The sequence below is a fragment of the Bos grunniens genome, chromosome 19, assembly GCF_055505025.1.
Source record: "Bos grunniens cultivar Pamir isolate PY7600 chromosome 19, Bosgru_T2T1.0, whole genome shotgun sequence".
NCBI lineage: Eukaryota > Metazoa > Chordata > Mammalia > Artiodactyla > Bovidae > Bos > Bos grunniens.
In genome coordinates this window covers 44,468,384-44,482,605 of record NC_141183.1, presented here as the reverse complement: position 1 = coordinate 44,482,605, position 14,222 = coordinate 44,468,384, and the positions used below count along the sequence as shown (strand labels likewise).

General features: G+C 47.4%; 1 long non-coding RNA gene across 1 annotated transcript; it reads left to right on the top strand.

Moving 5' to 3' along the window:
* The first annotated feature begins 6,406 nt into the window (after window positions 1-6,406).
* LOC147352486 (uncharacterized) lies at window positions 6,407-13,987 on the top strand. The gene is made up of 2 exons (XR_015146937.1): window positions 6,407-6,570; window positions 13,020-13,987. It is a non-coding gene; the product is annotated as an uncharacterized LOC147352486 (long non-coding RNA).
* Window positions 13,988-14,222: the final 235 nt, after the last annotated feature.

Below are 14,222 nucleotides of genomic sequence, written 5' to 3'. Positions count from 1 at the left end.
TCCTCAGTCAGACAAGGCCAAAACAGAATTTGATGATACACCTGTAAGATCATAAGCTTCAGAATCAAGAAATAACTCGGTTTAAAATCTTTGCTCTAACTTCTTCATTGTTGTGTGATCTTGGGCAAGTCTCTGACCTTTCTGAACTTCCTCTTACTCACTTGTGAAATTACACATCATCCTAGTACCTAATGCCCAGGGTTATCAGGATTAATATGAAACCAAGCTCCCAAAGCATACTGAGGCCTAGCCTAAGACAGGAAGCTGTCATTATGCCTAGAAATCTGCAGTGGTAAAGAATCCACCTGCCAATGCAGGAGACACAGGTTCAATCCCTGGAGGAGGAAATGGCAACCTACTCCAATATTCTTGCCTAAGAAATTCCATGGACAGGAGAGCCTAGTGGGGTTGCAGAGTCAGACACAACTGAGCATGCTCACAAGCTTTTTTATAGCAGCAAGGACCATGGGTGTTTTTGATTATCCCCTTCCCCAAGGCAAATCTGAGGCAAATTGGAGAACTTTTTTTTTTTTAGTGTGTTGAGCCATTGTTTTTAGCATTTTTTTTTTTCCTTAAAGAAATGCCAAAGGCCTTAAAACAGCCACACCCTACACAGGGCCTCATGTGAACAGTCAGATGATCAGGGTGGGCTGGGACAAGAGGCTGGGAAGCAGAACTTGGCTGCCTGCTCCCAAGACACAAGCCCTAGAGCCCAAGGAGGAGCCTCCTTCACTGAAGGGGAAGGCAGAGTCTGGGGGTTGGGAGGGGTTGGGGAGGACAGTGGGGAGGCTGCAGCCCCAGGCGGCAGAGGGTTTTGCTGGAACCATTAATCAGGCTGTGGGTACAGACTGTCTGAGGATACTGTTTAGCTGCCCTTGGGTATGAACTGGTCAGGGCACAGAGTCCTCCTCTCTGGCTTGATTCCTGCCTCTGCCCAGGCAGAGGCTGTCCTACCCTGCCTTCCTCAGCATCCTGCGGCTCCTTCTATTCCTACACCTGTTATTCATGCGCTCATTCATTATTTCCTTCCTTCATGCATGCATTCATTTATTTACTCAGCATATCTCGAGCACTTGCCATATTCCAGACCCTGATGGTACAGGGAATACCAAGACAGTTCCTGACCTCCGAGAATCCCAGTGTTGAAAGCAGATGAAAACAAACCTGCAAAACTAAACAGCAAAGCAGGGGAAAAAACAACGTCATAATTGCTATAATTGGTCACAGCCTGGATCATTATTCATGGCCTTACTTGCTGAGTTTATCACTGAAAGTGTTAGGTAGGTAGAATAGGAAAAAGGAGTCCAAAATAGCAATGGCTAAAAGACAAAGAAAGGAAAAAGCCTGTGAAAATAAAACAAAGGAAGGTCAGAGGACTGGAGTGAGAACCTCAGGTGAAACAAACAGCCCTCCTGGCTAGTCCAATTTACATAGGGCAGGCTCAGGGAGAGGAGAAAAAAACATGAAAAGAGGAGCCAAAATTGAGCATCTCACATCTTTTGGGTCATCCTGCCCTCATGCCTCGAGGATATATTTTCCTTTGCTTGCCAAATAAAACTGAGCTGTAACCGAGCTATACCACTGGTTGGTCTGCCATTTCAAATTTTTGCTGTGGTGAGAAAGAACCGAGGAAATTACACACTTCCCCGACAGAAACAACAGAAAGAGTTGGCTGACCGCGGAGTCTGTAGCCAGACTGCCAGAGTGAGCATCCCAGCTCTTTACTAACTGGGAACTTGGGAGGAACTGAGCTTCTCTGTGCCTGTTTGCCTCTGTACCTAATAGCAGTTACAGAGAAGATAAGTAATTACAATTATGGGGATGATAGTAGTTATATCCTCATAGGGTTGTTATGAGGATTAAAGGACTTAAGACTGGGTTTGACATATAGCACAGTGGAAGTGTTTAATCGGTTTTCTTTAAGACGCTGCAAGTTCTTCATATAACGATGGAGTTCTATCGCCATTCCAAGGTAGATGGGGTTCCACCCCACCCAAGCTCCCAGTAAGTGTGCCCTGTGGCCCTCATCAGAAAATGGATGGTGGCTCATTGATAAGGAATCTACCTGCCAATGCAGGAGACAGGTTTGATCCCTGATCCAGTAAGATCCCACATGCCTCGGGGCAACTAAGCCCCTGCGCCAGGACTACTGAACCCATGCATTGAAACTATTGAAGCCTGCATGCTTAGAGTCTGTGCTCTGCAATAAGAAAAGCCACCACAGTGAGAATCCCGTGCACCCCAACTAGAGAGTAGCCCCCCACTCATCACAACTAGGGAAAGCTGGTGTATAGCAAGGAAGACCCAGCATGGCCAAAAATAAATAAATACATTTTTAAAAAAACATTTAAAAAAGAGAAGAAAATGGATGAACTATGTTGGCCCTAAGAGTTACTTGTGGAATTTCCCTGCCAGGCCCCTTCCCTGGACATTCTGAGTTGGAACCATAACCCAGGGGTCGATGAAAAACATGTTGCCTGCCATATTGGTGAACAAAGGATGCTGCAGCCACCTAGCCATCACATTACAGCCAACCGGACAGTGACCCCAGAGGAAACTCAGGATGGAAACCCATAGAACAGGATAGAAACTCAGGATAGATGCCTGCCAACCCAGCTGTCAGCTGCTGCAGTCACCCCCAGTGGTGCAGCCTGAGGAGACTCAGGAAGAGAAAGCACTGGATACTGGGCCCAGAGAGCTAAGGTGCTAGCAAAGGAATGATTTCTGTGACTCCTGCATCTTCCCATATATAGAAAGTGCTAAATTCCTTAATCTGAGTTTTCTTTGAAGTGAAGTAAAGTGAAGTCGCTCAGTTGTGTCTGACTCTTTGCGACCCCGTGGACTGTAGCCTACCAGGCTGCTCCATCCATGAGATTCTCCAGGCAATAATACTGGGGTTTCTCTGGTGGTCCAGTGGTTAAGAATCCACCTACCAGGAAACAGATTTGGTTCCTGGTCTGGGAAGATTCCACGTGCTGTGGGGCAACTACGCCCACTCACCAGGACTAGTGAAGCCTGGGCACCTAGAGCCCATGCTCTGTAACAAGAGAAGCACTGCACGGAGAGGCACGCACACCGCAAGGAAAAGTAGTCCCTACTGGCCGGAACTAGAGAAAAGCCTGTGCATAGCAGTGAAGAGCCTGTGCACCACATCAAAAAGACCCCATGCAGAAAAAAAAAGGGGGGGATTTTTTTTTTTTGAAGTGCTGGGTACCTGGTTTTTGTTGCAAAAGCTCCTATATATTCTGGCTTCTTTACCTCTTCAGAGCGGTCCCTCAGCACCATCTGAGAGTTCTGTCTCCTGGGCTTGAAGTCCTCAAAATGTCCGCCAAATAAGACAGAATTTTCAGCTTTTAGGAGGCTTTCCCAGTAGCTCATTGGTAAAGAATCTGCCTGCAATGCAGGAGCCACAGGAGATGTGGGTTTGAGCCCTGTGTTGGGAAGAACCCCTGGAGGAGGGCAGGGCAATCCATTCCAATGTTCTTGCCTGAGAATCCTATGCACAGAGGAGCCTGGTGGGCTACAGTCCATAAGGCTGCGAAGAGACAAACATGACTAAAGTGACTTAGCAAAAAAAAAAATAAAGTGACTTAGCATACACAGATGTCAGCTTTTAGCTTGTGCATCTTTTTTCAGTCAACACAGGCCACACAGAAGTATGTTCCCAGTTGAAAAACCATTGATTTGGTTCAACCCCCTTAATCTGACTGAAAGCAATCAACTCAAGACAAGGTGAAGTTGGCAGCAAAGCCCAAACAGGAAAGTGAGGAGCTGTTTCCTTTCACTCCCTTTGTTGGAACCATGGCCCAGCAGTCCTCACAGCAAATGGGACCCTAAATATGGTGGGGCTTTGAGGGAGAGTGCCAGAAACCAGGAAGGATTCTGGGAAACCACAGAGGATCCTGGGAAATCAGAAAGGATGCTGGGAAATCAGGGAGGATGCTGGGAAACCCCCTGAGGACAGTGCTTCTATCCTTCCCATGGCCTCTCTACCTGGCTGCCTCTCCCAGTTCAGAGCACACTCTTCGGCTCTCTTCTAAAGTGCACACCTCTCCAGGCTCTTAGGAAGCAGAAGTGCCTGCTTGTAGACAGAACAAGGCATGATTCAGCAGCCTTTCAGTGGCTGAAGGATGGAAGGGAGATATCAAGGGGTCGGAGAGTCTTTGATGTTACAGACTTTCCTTGACTTACAATGAAATTACCTCACAATATCATAAATTGAAAATACCCTAAGTACAAAATACATTTAATGAACCTAATCTATCAATACCGTGGCTGATCCTAGCGCACCTTGAAAGAAAAGTGAAAGTGTTAGTCGCTCAGTCACATCTGACTCTTTGTGACCCCATGGACTATAGCCCACCACGCTCCTCTGTCCATGGGATTCTCCAGACAAGAATACTGGAGTGGGTCACCATATCCTTCTCCAAGGGATCTTTCTGACCCAGGGCTTGAACCCAGGTCTCTTGCATTGCAGGCAGATTCTTTTCTGTCTGAGCCACCACAGTAGTGCTCCTTAAAGATACTATAAACACATTAGCCTACAGTTGGGCAAAATCAGCTAACACAGAGCCTGTTTTATAATAAAGTATTGAATATCTCATGTAATTTATTGAGGACTATACTGAAAGTGAACTGCTTGTCTGGGTCCAGAAGAGTCCTAAGTGTATCTGTTGTTTATCTTTGTGATCCTGTGGCTAACCAGGGCTGTGGCTGCCCTGCCCAACATCACAAGAGAATATCAGACATATGGCTAGCCTGGGAAAGGTAAAAATTCCAAGTATGGTTTCTACCGAATTTGTATTGCTTTCACCTCATCATAACATCAAAAACTCCTAAGTGGAACCATATAAGCCAGAGACTGTATTTGTGGGCATGGCTGGAGACCTCGACCAGGAGGGGAGGCAGGGCCAATAGCCTGTTCATCTCTCAATCCGATTGTTTGATTCAGGAAGAATCAGACATTTTAAAGAAGGTTCTAGAAGCAATGCTAAGTTTGAAGCATGAGTCAGCATTCACCAGTTTGGGTGAGAGGGGTGGTAAATGTGTAGACGTGTGAAGCAGCTTCTAGGCATTTTAGGGAACGTGAAGTAGTACAAGTCCAGCAGAGCAGTTACAGTGTTAGTTCCACTTATCAGCTATGCGACAGCAGAGGAAGAAGTACCAGAGAGGGCAAGGCAAGAGGCAGGAGCCGATGACATCATGAACATTTTTTTCCCACTTTGCTGCATAGAATTAATTATATTATCATTTATAGTCATCACATGGTATTTCAGAATGTTTTGGCTTATTTGGTGATAATAATAATAATAATAACAGGCAATATTCACCACAATCTCACTAGGACTGGGTGTTATTTTGTCCAAAAAGGGTTTGGTACCTAGGGTGTTTATAGACCACTGCTTCCTCCCAAGGTCCACAGTCCCAACACAGTCCCTGAATGAAGGGGAAAACTCTTGAAATGTGGATGAAGTATTAAGCTGTGGAGAGGACAGGACCCATACAGACTGGTAAAGTCAGCCAGAGTCATGGGGGTTTTGCCTTTAGGCTGGGAACGTTACTCTCTTTCCATTGTCTAATATAAAAATGTTTCCTTGAGGCAATAATGGGATTTCAAGAGCAAGAGGTACAGGCAGAGAACATATAACCTTGAGTAAAAATGTGTAAGTGAAAAAAGAAAGGTGGATGGACAGAGGTCACATTCTCCCCATAATATCTCACTGAGAGTGAATATTCTCCACCATTTAACGTCACCAACCTCACGCCCTCTGCCCAAGCCTCCTCTTGCATCCATCTCATTGTTTGTGATTGCTTCTGCTTCTGTCTAGTGGTCAGACTGTGAATCTAGACCTAAGGGCAGGGACGTTTTCCCATCTGGTTTCCGGGAGTAAACAGTGACACACAGTGTGTGGCTCAAGGGACCCCAGAAGGTCTGTGGACTGGTCTGAACACCCCGCCTCCATTCCCCACCACCACCGAGGAGGCTGGTTGCTAACTCTCGTGGAATAGTCATTCTGAGGAAGAAGAATCACCTGCATTCAATTTTATTGGGGAGCAGGATGGGCAGGAGGGAGGCAGAACTCTTTAAAGTTGGGTTGTGGCAGGCTCTTGGGAGCACAGAGTACTGGGGAGAAAGTGGATGTAGGTTCACGGCCTCTGTTTCTCTTTTCTCACCCCCAGTGCCTGGCCCAGAGGTGAATGGGCACAGAGGCTCCACGAAACCCTGCCGTGTGACTGACCCACACGGGTCACTTGAAGCCACCTGATGGGACTCCGGACTGTGTATTAAGACAATAAGCAGACACACTCCCAGCAGAGCCCTGTGGCAGTGGGGAGGGCTTGATCTGCATTTGGAGACAAACTGTTTATCTTTGTCTCTGCCTTAAAAGGAGGGAAAAGGAACTACATTACCAAAACTAGGAAGCGGGGCCACTAGCCTGCAAAAGGAACGCTTTGCCAGGGCCTGGTGGTCCCCCACAGAGGACTGTCAGTTCTGATGGCCAGAGGGTGGTGGAGGTGTTTGATGGCGAATAAAGAATCTAGGGGGAAGCTTCCCTGGTGGCTCAGATGGTAAGGAGTCTGCCTGCAAAGTGGGAGACCTGGGTGTGGTCCCTGGGTCGGGAAGATCCTCTGGAGAAGGAAATGGCTACCCACCCCAGTATTCTTGCCTGGAGAGTCCCAGGGACAGAAGAACCTGGTGGGCTACAGTCCATGGGCTCCCAAAGAGTTGGACAGGACCGAGTGACTAACACTTTCACTTTTTCCACTTTGAGGTGTGCTTGAAGGACCCCAGGGTCTGTGCACAAGGGCAGAAGCTTTAGACTGGGCTGGTTCCTGACTGGGGATGAGGGGCAGGCCAGGGAGCTGGGGAGCAGGTGGCGAGGCAGGGACCTCAGGAGGCTGACTCCGTGCCCTGAGCCTGTCAGCCCTGTGCCATCACAAGATGCTAGAGAGAGTAGCAGAAGCATGCGTTCCTTTGCTCTCACAGCTCCACTTTTAGAAAGTTATTCCCTGGAGATGTGCCTGCAGTGAACCATGGGTGTGAACTGGAAGGGTAAAACCAGGAAGCTTCCTGTCCATCTAGGAGGGCAGGGCTAACCCTCTGTGGGATGTCAGGAAACTTTACAAGATGGAGACAAAACTGCCGGATGAGAACCGAGCAAGTTCTAGCATGGTATGCTCAATTTATATTAGTAGCTGAAAAAGCTTGGAAGAATTGCACCAAGGTATTATTAATACCAGCGAGGTGTGAATTAGGGGAGAATTGGACTTTCATTCTGATTCTAGCTTATATACTTCTGTCTTGTTTGGACATTTTACACCAAGCTTTAGCTTTTTAATTGTTGAGGATATCTGTTTATTTCTTTTTAAAATATATGTAAAAATTAATTTTTATTGGCATACAGTTGTCTTTTTTAAAAGTTAATTTTTGATTGGAGTATAGTTGCTTCTCTTTTTTTAAGATTTATTTAGTTGTATAATATTTTGGCTGCGCTGGGTCTTCATTGTTGCTCTCGGGCTTTCTCTAGTTGTGGTGAGCAGGGGCTACTCTCTCGTGGAGCACAGGCTCTAGCATGCGAGGGTTCAATAGTTGTGGTGCACTGGCTTAGTTCCATGGCATGTGGGATCTTCCCGGATCAGGGATTGAACTGGTATCTCTTGCGTTGCAAGGTGGATTCTTAATCACTGGACCACCATGGAAGCCCTTTATCATTACTTTTTTTTTTTTTGGCCACTCTGCACAGCATGTGGGATCTTAAATCCCCTGACCAGGGATGGAACCCATTCCCCTTGCATGAGAATCACCGAGTCTTAACCACTTCCAGGGAAGCCCCTACCGCAAACATTTTTAAAAAGTCAATTTAGGGAATTTCCTGGTGGTCCAGTAGTTAGGGCTCCATGCTTTCACTGCTGGGGGCCCAGGTTCAATCTCTGATGGAGGAACTAAGATCCTATAAGCCACATGGCTTGGCCTCAATATAGCATTTAAAAAGTTGCATTTAAAATTTCTGCCTTCAGTTCTGTGAACAAGTCATTCCAGCAAAGGCACAGAGCACCTACCCACTCCCCCCTTTATTCTGTCCACATTCTCTAAGGTGGGGAGCGTGAGGGGGTGCAGAGCATGTGAGGGAGTGGAGGGCATGAGGGGGCTGGGAGTTGAACTGCTCTGCACTCTGCCGTGTTTCTTGGCACATAAGTTAGCCCTTCTGAGCCTCACTGCGTTCACCTATAATGCAGGCTCAGAGCTACCTCTGATGCTCTGGGCCCCAGGGAAGTAGAAGTTGCCACAGTCCAACTCCACGGCCAGGGCAGCGTGGGTTCAGAGTTAGACCCAGGCTCAAGGTAGGGGAAAGAGGCAGGAAGGAGACAAGGAAACAGGGGTGAAGACGAGCTCTCATTTTTCTGGACTCGGGCTGTGGGTACAGGAGGTCTTCATGTCACTTGGGTCCAGGGCTTCCCGCCCTGATGCTGACCCCACCTTCTCCAAGGTCGAGTCTTCCTGGGCCTCTCCAGGCATCTCCAGCTAAACAGACCTGGGCTGTCTGGGCTGCGCCTAGCTCCCCTGAGACTGGGTAGCTCACACCTTTGGACCCGGCAATGAAAAGTTCTTCTTCATCAGCAAGAAGTGAGAATTTTGGAGAGATGAAGAATGCAGTCCACAGACATTCCAGGGTGGATTTAGAAGCAGAGAGAGGACTGGTTGGGCTGGGGTGGAAGTGGGAGAATGGTGGCCTTTGCAGCCTGGGATACAAACACAGGACCCAATGAATAGGGTGTGTGTGTGTGTGTGTGTGTGTGTGTGTGTGTGTGTACCCAGTGAATAGGGTGTGTGTGTGTGTGTGTGTGTGTGTGTGTGTGTACCCAGTGAATAGGGTGTGTGTGTGTGTGTGTGTGTGTGTGTGTGGACCCAGTGAATAGGGTGTGTGTGTGTGTGTGTGTGTGTGTGAGTGTGATGGGGGACGGGATCACCTTCTGGAGCAGTCAGAGGTGGATCCCAAAGGAATCCAATGCCAGGGTGAGGTGTCCCAAATTGGGCAGCAGAACTTGAGATGCAAAGGGAGACCGGTGATATGGGGACCCATCCCAGCAAGCCCAGCCTCTGGAGTCTGAGATCACACGTTCTGAACTCCTGCCGCCAGGGCTTTAGAAGTTCTCTGGAAGCTGCCGGTGACTGCCTTCTGACCCACCTGGCGCTTGAGGGACTCCTCAGATATCTGTCACATGAGTGAGCCAGGAAGGAAACAGAGATAGATGCCCTTCCCATTCACGCCCTGCCCAGGGCCACCGCTGCTCAGCAGCAAACTAGGCCACCGGCCTGACCCAGTTTCCCCGGGTGCCAGCCGAGCCCTAGGAGCCCTGGATGAGGCCAGAGCAGGCGTCCGGGGTGACTCCCAGGCGCCGCCCCGCGGCCCCGCGGCCCTCCTCTGCAGTTCCTTGGATCGGTCTGACTTTGGCCTCGGCCACGACTCTTGTGACTCATCTCCTGGAGGAGAGAGAACAAAGGGGCCTCTGTGGTCCCCGCGCTGGCCCGAGGCTGGCGCGTCCTGGGGCAGCACCGCCCCCCGGTGGCCGCGGCGCTCCGGGGTGCTGGCCCAGCTCCGACCATGCTGGCCTTGCGATCCGGTCCGTCCAGTGATCCGGAGCCGGTCCGCCCCGGTGCAGAGGGAGGGCTGCGTTATGGGCGAAGCCTCTACAAAGGGTGGAATTGTTCGTCCAGCGCCCCGGGGAGAAGGCAAGCTCGGCCTTCAGGAACTGCTCCCCGGGGAGCCCTTTCACAGAGCGGGGAGGGGGCCACGGCCCTTCTCTAGTGAAAGCCTGGCTTGACTTCCTGCTTTCCGCCTCCCAGAGACCACGTGTCTGCTGTATTTTAAAAATAGATGCGAACATCTGCCGTTTCCCTTTTGTGAGTGGTCTATTCATATCTCTTGTCCATTTTTTTTTTCCATTTTCTATTTTTTTCCTCTTACTGATTTTTAGAAAATTTCCTTCATGTTGAGTCTGTCATGTGCTGTAAATATTTTCCTAAGCTTAGAATTTGCCTCGATTTTGGTTTTGGTGATTTTTGACACATACACCCGTTACATTTTTATGTTCTCTGACTTTTTGATGTTTTACTTTATTCTCTCCCCTGTTGCTTTCTGCTTATAGGACTGTTTCCTTCTGAGTTTCAAAGGGTTCCCTAATTTTCTTCTAGATCTCAATTTTTTTTTCCTTCTCCTTCCCACTCTCCTCCCCCCCTCCCCCGTTCCTCCTCCTCCTTTTAAATCCTGGAATTTAGCTTTTAGATCCTGGAATTTCTTTTGATATAAAGTGTGAAGAAAAGGGGAGAAGGAAATGGCAACCCACTCCAGTGTTCTTGCCTGAAGAATCCCGGGGACAGGGGAGCCTGGTGGGCTGCCCTCTATGGGGTTGCACAGGGTCGGACATGACTGAAGCAACTTAGCAGCAGTGAAGAAAAGGAGCTTCCCAGGTGGTGATAGTGGTAAAGAACTTGCCTGCCAATGCAGGAGTCAGATCCCTGGGTTGCCAAGATGCCCTGAAGGAGGACGTGGCAACCGACTCCAGTATTCTTGCCTGGAGAATCTCATGGACAGAGGAGCCTGGCAGGTTATGGGCCACAGAGTCACAAAGAATTGAAGCATGTGAAGTAAAGATGTAAGCTTATTTTTTTCCCCCAAATAATTAGCTAACTTTCAAAATACCATTCATTATTCAGCCTTTCTCCTTTAGCAGAGTATTTCCTCACTTATTTGAAATACCACCTCAATTATAAACTAAATGCTTGGGCTTGTTTCTGGCCAAGCAGAAACAAGTCAAACGGAATAGACTTCTTCAAAAAAAGAAGTCAAAAGGAATAGACTTCTTAAAAAAAAAAAAAAGGCATTAGACCGCTGCTCGTGAACTTAGGACATATTCACATTCTTTAAGTTCCAGCTAAAAATGCAGTCTTGAGTGAGACATCCGTGAATGAAAACTGGATGGGAAATATTTCATTTAAAAGGATAAGACCGTTCTGGGGAATTCCCTGGTGGTCCAGTGGTTAGGACTCTGTGCTTTCACTTCCAAGGGTGCACCCAAATTAAAAAAATAAAAGTATAAGGACATTTTAAATTCTTATAATGCAAAACGCCAAGCTCCCCTCCAGAAGGGCTAGATTAATTTATCTTCCACCGGAAGAGTATGAGAATGCCCTTACTATACTCATGCCAAGGATGAGAATTGTTTGTAAAAATAGATCCTAATTTCAAAGACAAAAATATACCACTTCATTGTTCTGTCTTAATCTGCAGTTATTTGGTGCTGGGGAACCCCTTTCAGCAGGACCACCTGGGCAGTGCTGGCAACTGCCCTATTTCCTCATCTGAGGCTCACCTGGATCTGCCTTTGCCGCCTCTCTCTACTCCTTATGGCTAATATGACCATGATTTTTTTTTTTTAATTGAAGTGAAATTCACCTAGCATTAAATTAACCATTTAAGTGAACAAACCGTTGGCATTTATTAATAGTACATTCTCAAGGTTGTGCAACTATCACCTCTATTTAGTTCTAAAACATTTACGTCACCCCCAAAGCAGACCCATAGCAATTAAGCAATCAATGTCCATTTCTCTCTCCCCATAACCTGGCAACCACAAATATGCTTTCTGTCTCTATGGATTTAACTATTCCAGATATTTTATATAAATGGAATCATATATTATGTGACCCTTTTAGAATATTAATTATTTTTGGCTGTGCTGGGTTTTCGTTGCTGCATGGGCTTTCTCTTGTTGCGGTACACGGGCTTCTCACTGTGGTGGTTTTTCTTGTTGCAGAGCATGGGCTCTAGAGTGTGCAGTCTTCAGCAGTTGTGGCGCACAGGCTTAGCTGCCCCTCAGCATGTGGAATCTCCCCAGACCAGGGATCGAACACACATCCACTGCATTGTCAGGCGGATTCTTAACCACTGGACCACTTATGTGACTTTTTTTGTGTCTGGCTTTTTTGTCTTAGCAAAATATTTTTGAGTCTCACCCATATTGTTGTAGTGTGTATCAGTACCTTTATGGCTGAATAATATTCCATTCCAATTTGCTTATCCATTCCTCCCCTGATGGACTTTTAGGCTGCCTCCACTTTTTTAGTGGAGAAGACAATGGCACCCCACTCCAGTACTCTTGCCTGGAAAATCCCATGGATGGAGGAGCCTGGTAGGCTGCAGTCCATGGGGTTGCTAAGAGTCAGACACAACTGAGCGACTTCGATTTCACTTTTCACTTTTACGCATTGGAGAAGGAAATGGCAACCCACTCCAGTGTTCTTGCCTGGAGAATCCCAGGGACAGGGGAGCCTGGTGGGCTGCCGTCTATGGGGTCGCACAGAGTCAGACACGACTGAAGTGACTTAGCAGCCACTTTTTTAGCTATTATGAATAGTGCTATGAACATTAGTACAGACTATGATTTTTTGAAGTAATAACTGGGTAGCAATGTGACAAAGCAGGTTTTCTAATCTGTGAATTTTTTTAATATGAAAATTTCATGGTGTTGTAAAAGCAAATCATATTTTGACATACATTTCATGATATCAATGAAAAGTACCTGTAAAGAGTAGAGGGGAGAATGCACATTTGTTGACCACAGATGCGTCAGGCTTAACTGATGGTAGCAGAATGTGCCCTGCTTGTATCCCCTGGCCACCTGGAGTCACTTGCAGATCGTAGCCTTAGGAAGGTAGCTTCCTACATCTGTGCCTCAGGACATGCAGCCTGCACAGGGGCAGCTCTGAAGTATCAAGGAGTTGCCAATATCCCAGGTGTGACCCTTAGCCAATGAGGAGCATCCTTACCCCTCTGCTGAATCCTGACGTGTGTTCTGTGCAGCCCCACAGAGGGTCCTGGTGGGAGTGACCTGTTACCCCCAGTGGTCATTTGATCATGTGTGCAGACATCAGGGGCCTCTCACCTCTGTTTCACTTCCCCTCCCTCACTGCATGTTGGATTTCTGACTCCTTCCTTTGTTTATTTTGTAATTGGCAGAAAGTGAAGAGGAACTAAAAAGCCTCTTGATGAAAGTGAAAGAGGAGAGTGAAAAAGTTGGCTTAAAGCTCAACATTCAGAAAACGAAGATCATGGCATCTGGTCCCATCACTTCATGGGAAATAGATGGGGAAACAGTGGAAACAGTGTCAGACTTTATTTTGGGGGGCTCCAAAATCACTGCAGATGCTGACTGCAGCCATGAAATTAAAAGACACTTACTCCTTGGAAGGAAAGTTATGACCAACCTAGATAGCATTTTCAAAAGCAGAGACATTACTTTGCCAACAAAGGTTCATCTAGTCAAGGCTATGGTTTTTCCAGTGGTCATGTATGGATGTGAGAGTTGGACTATAAAGAAACTTGAGCACTGAAGAATTGATGCTTTTGAACTGTGGTGTTGGAGAAGACTCTTGAGAGTCCCTTGGACTGCAAGGAGGTCCAACCAGTCCATCCTAAAGGAGATCAGTCCTGGGTGTTCATTGGAAGGACTGATGCTAAAGCTGAAACTCCAATACTTTTTCACGAGAAGAGTTGACTCATTGGAAAAGACCCTGATGCTGGGAGGGATTGGGGGCAGGAGGAGAAGGGGACGACAGAGGATGAGATGGCTGGATGGCATCACCGACTCGATGGACATGAGTTTGGGTGAACTCCGGGAGTTGGTGATGGACAGGGAGGCCTGGTGTGCTGCGATTCATGGGGTTGCAGAGAGTCGGACACGATTGAGCGACTGAACTGAACTGAACTGAGCAAATTACTTAAACCCAGTGCCTTAGGGACCCCATTTATAGCATAGAGCTAGTCCTAAATGCCTGCCTCGATGAGCACCAAATGAACTAACGTACGTGAAGCGTCTAAAAAAGTGCCTGGCACAGAGCATGTGCTCAAAATATCAATCATGATAATATAAGTAGGACCAGCACAGATTCTGAGGACTGAAACATGCCTGGCTCAGTTTCTTCATCTGAAATGTGGATTAAGATGCTTCTTTTGAAAGATGAGGGTGAGGAGTACGTGGCATGACATAATTTATGCTAAAAAGCACAGGGCCTGGCCCTAGGTGAGGACCAGTCCTGGCCAGGCCAATCACTCTACCTTCATGGAATGGCTGTGCCACCATGAGTGACTTCCACCAAACAGGAGGGGCCAGTGCTGGGGTGCAGGCGAGACATTTCAGAGTCCCCGGTCACTTCCTCCTTT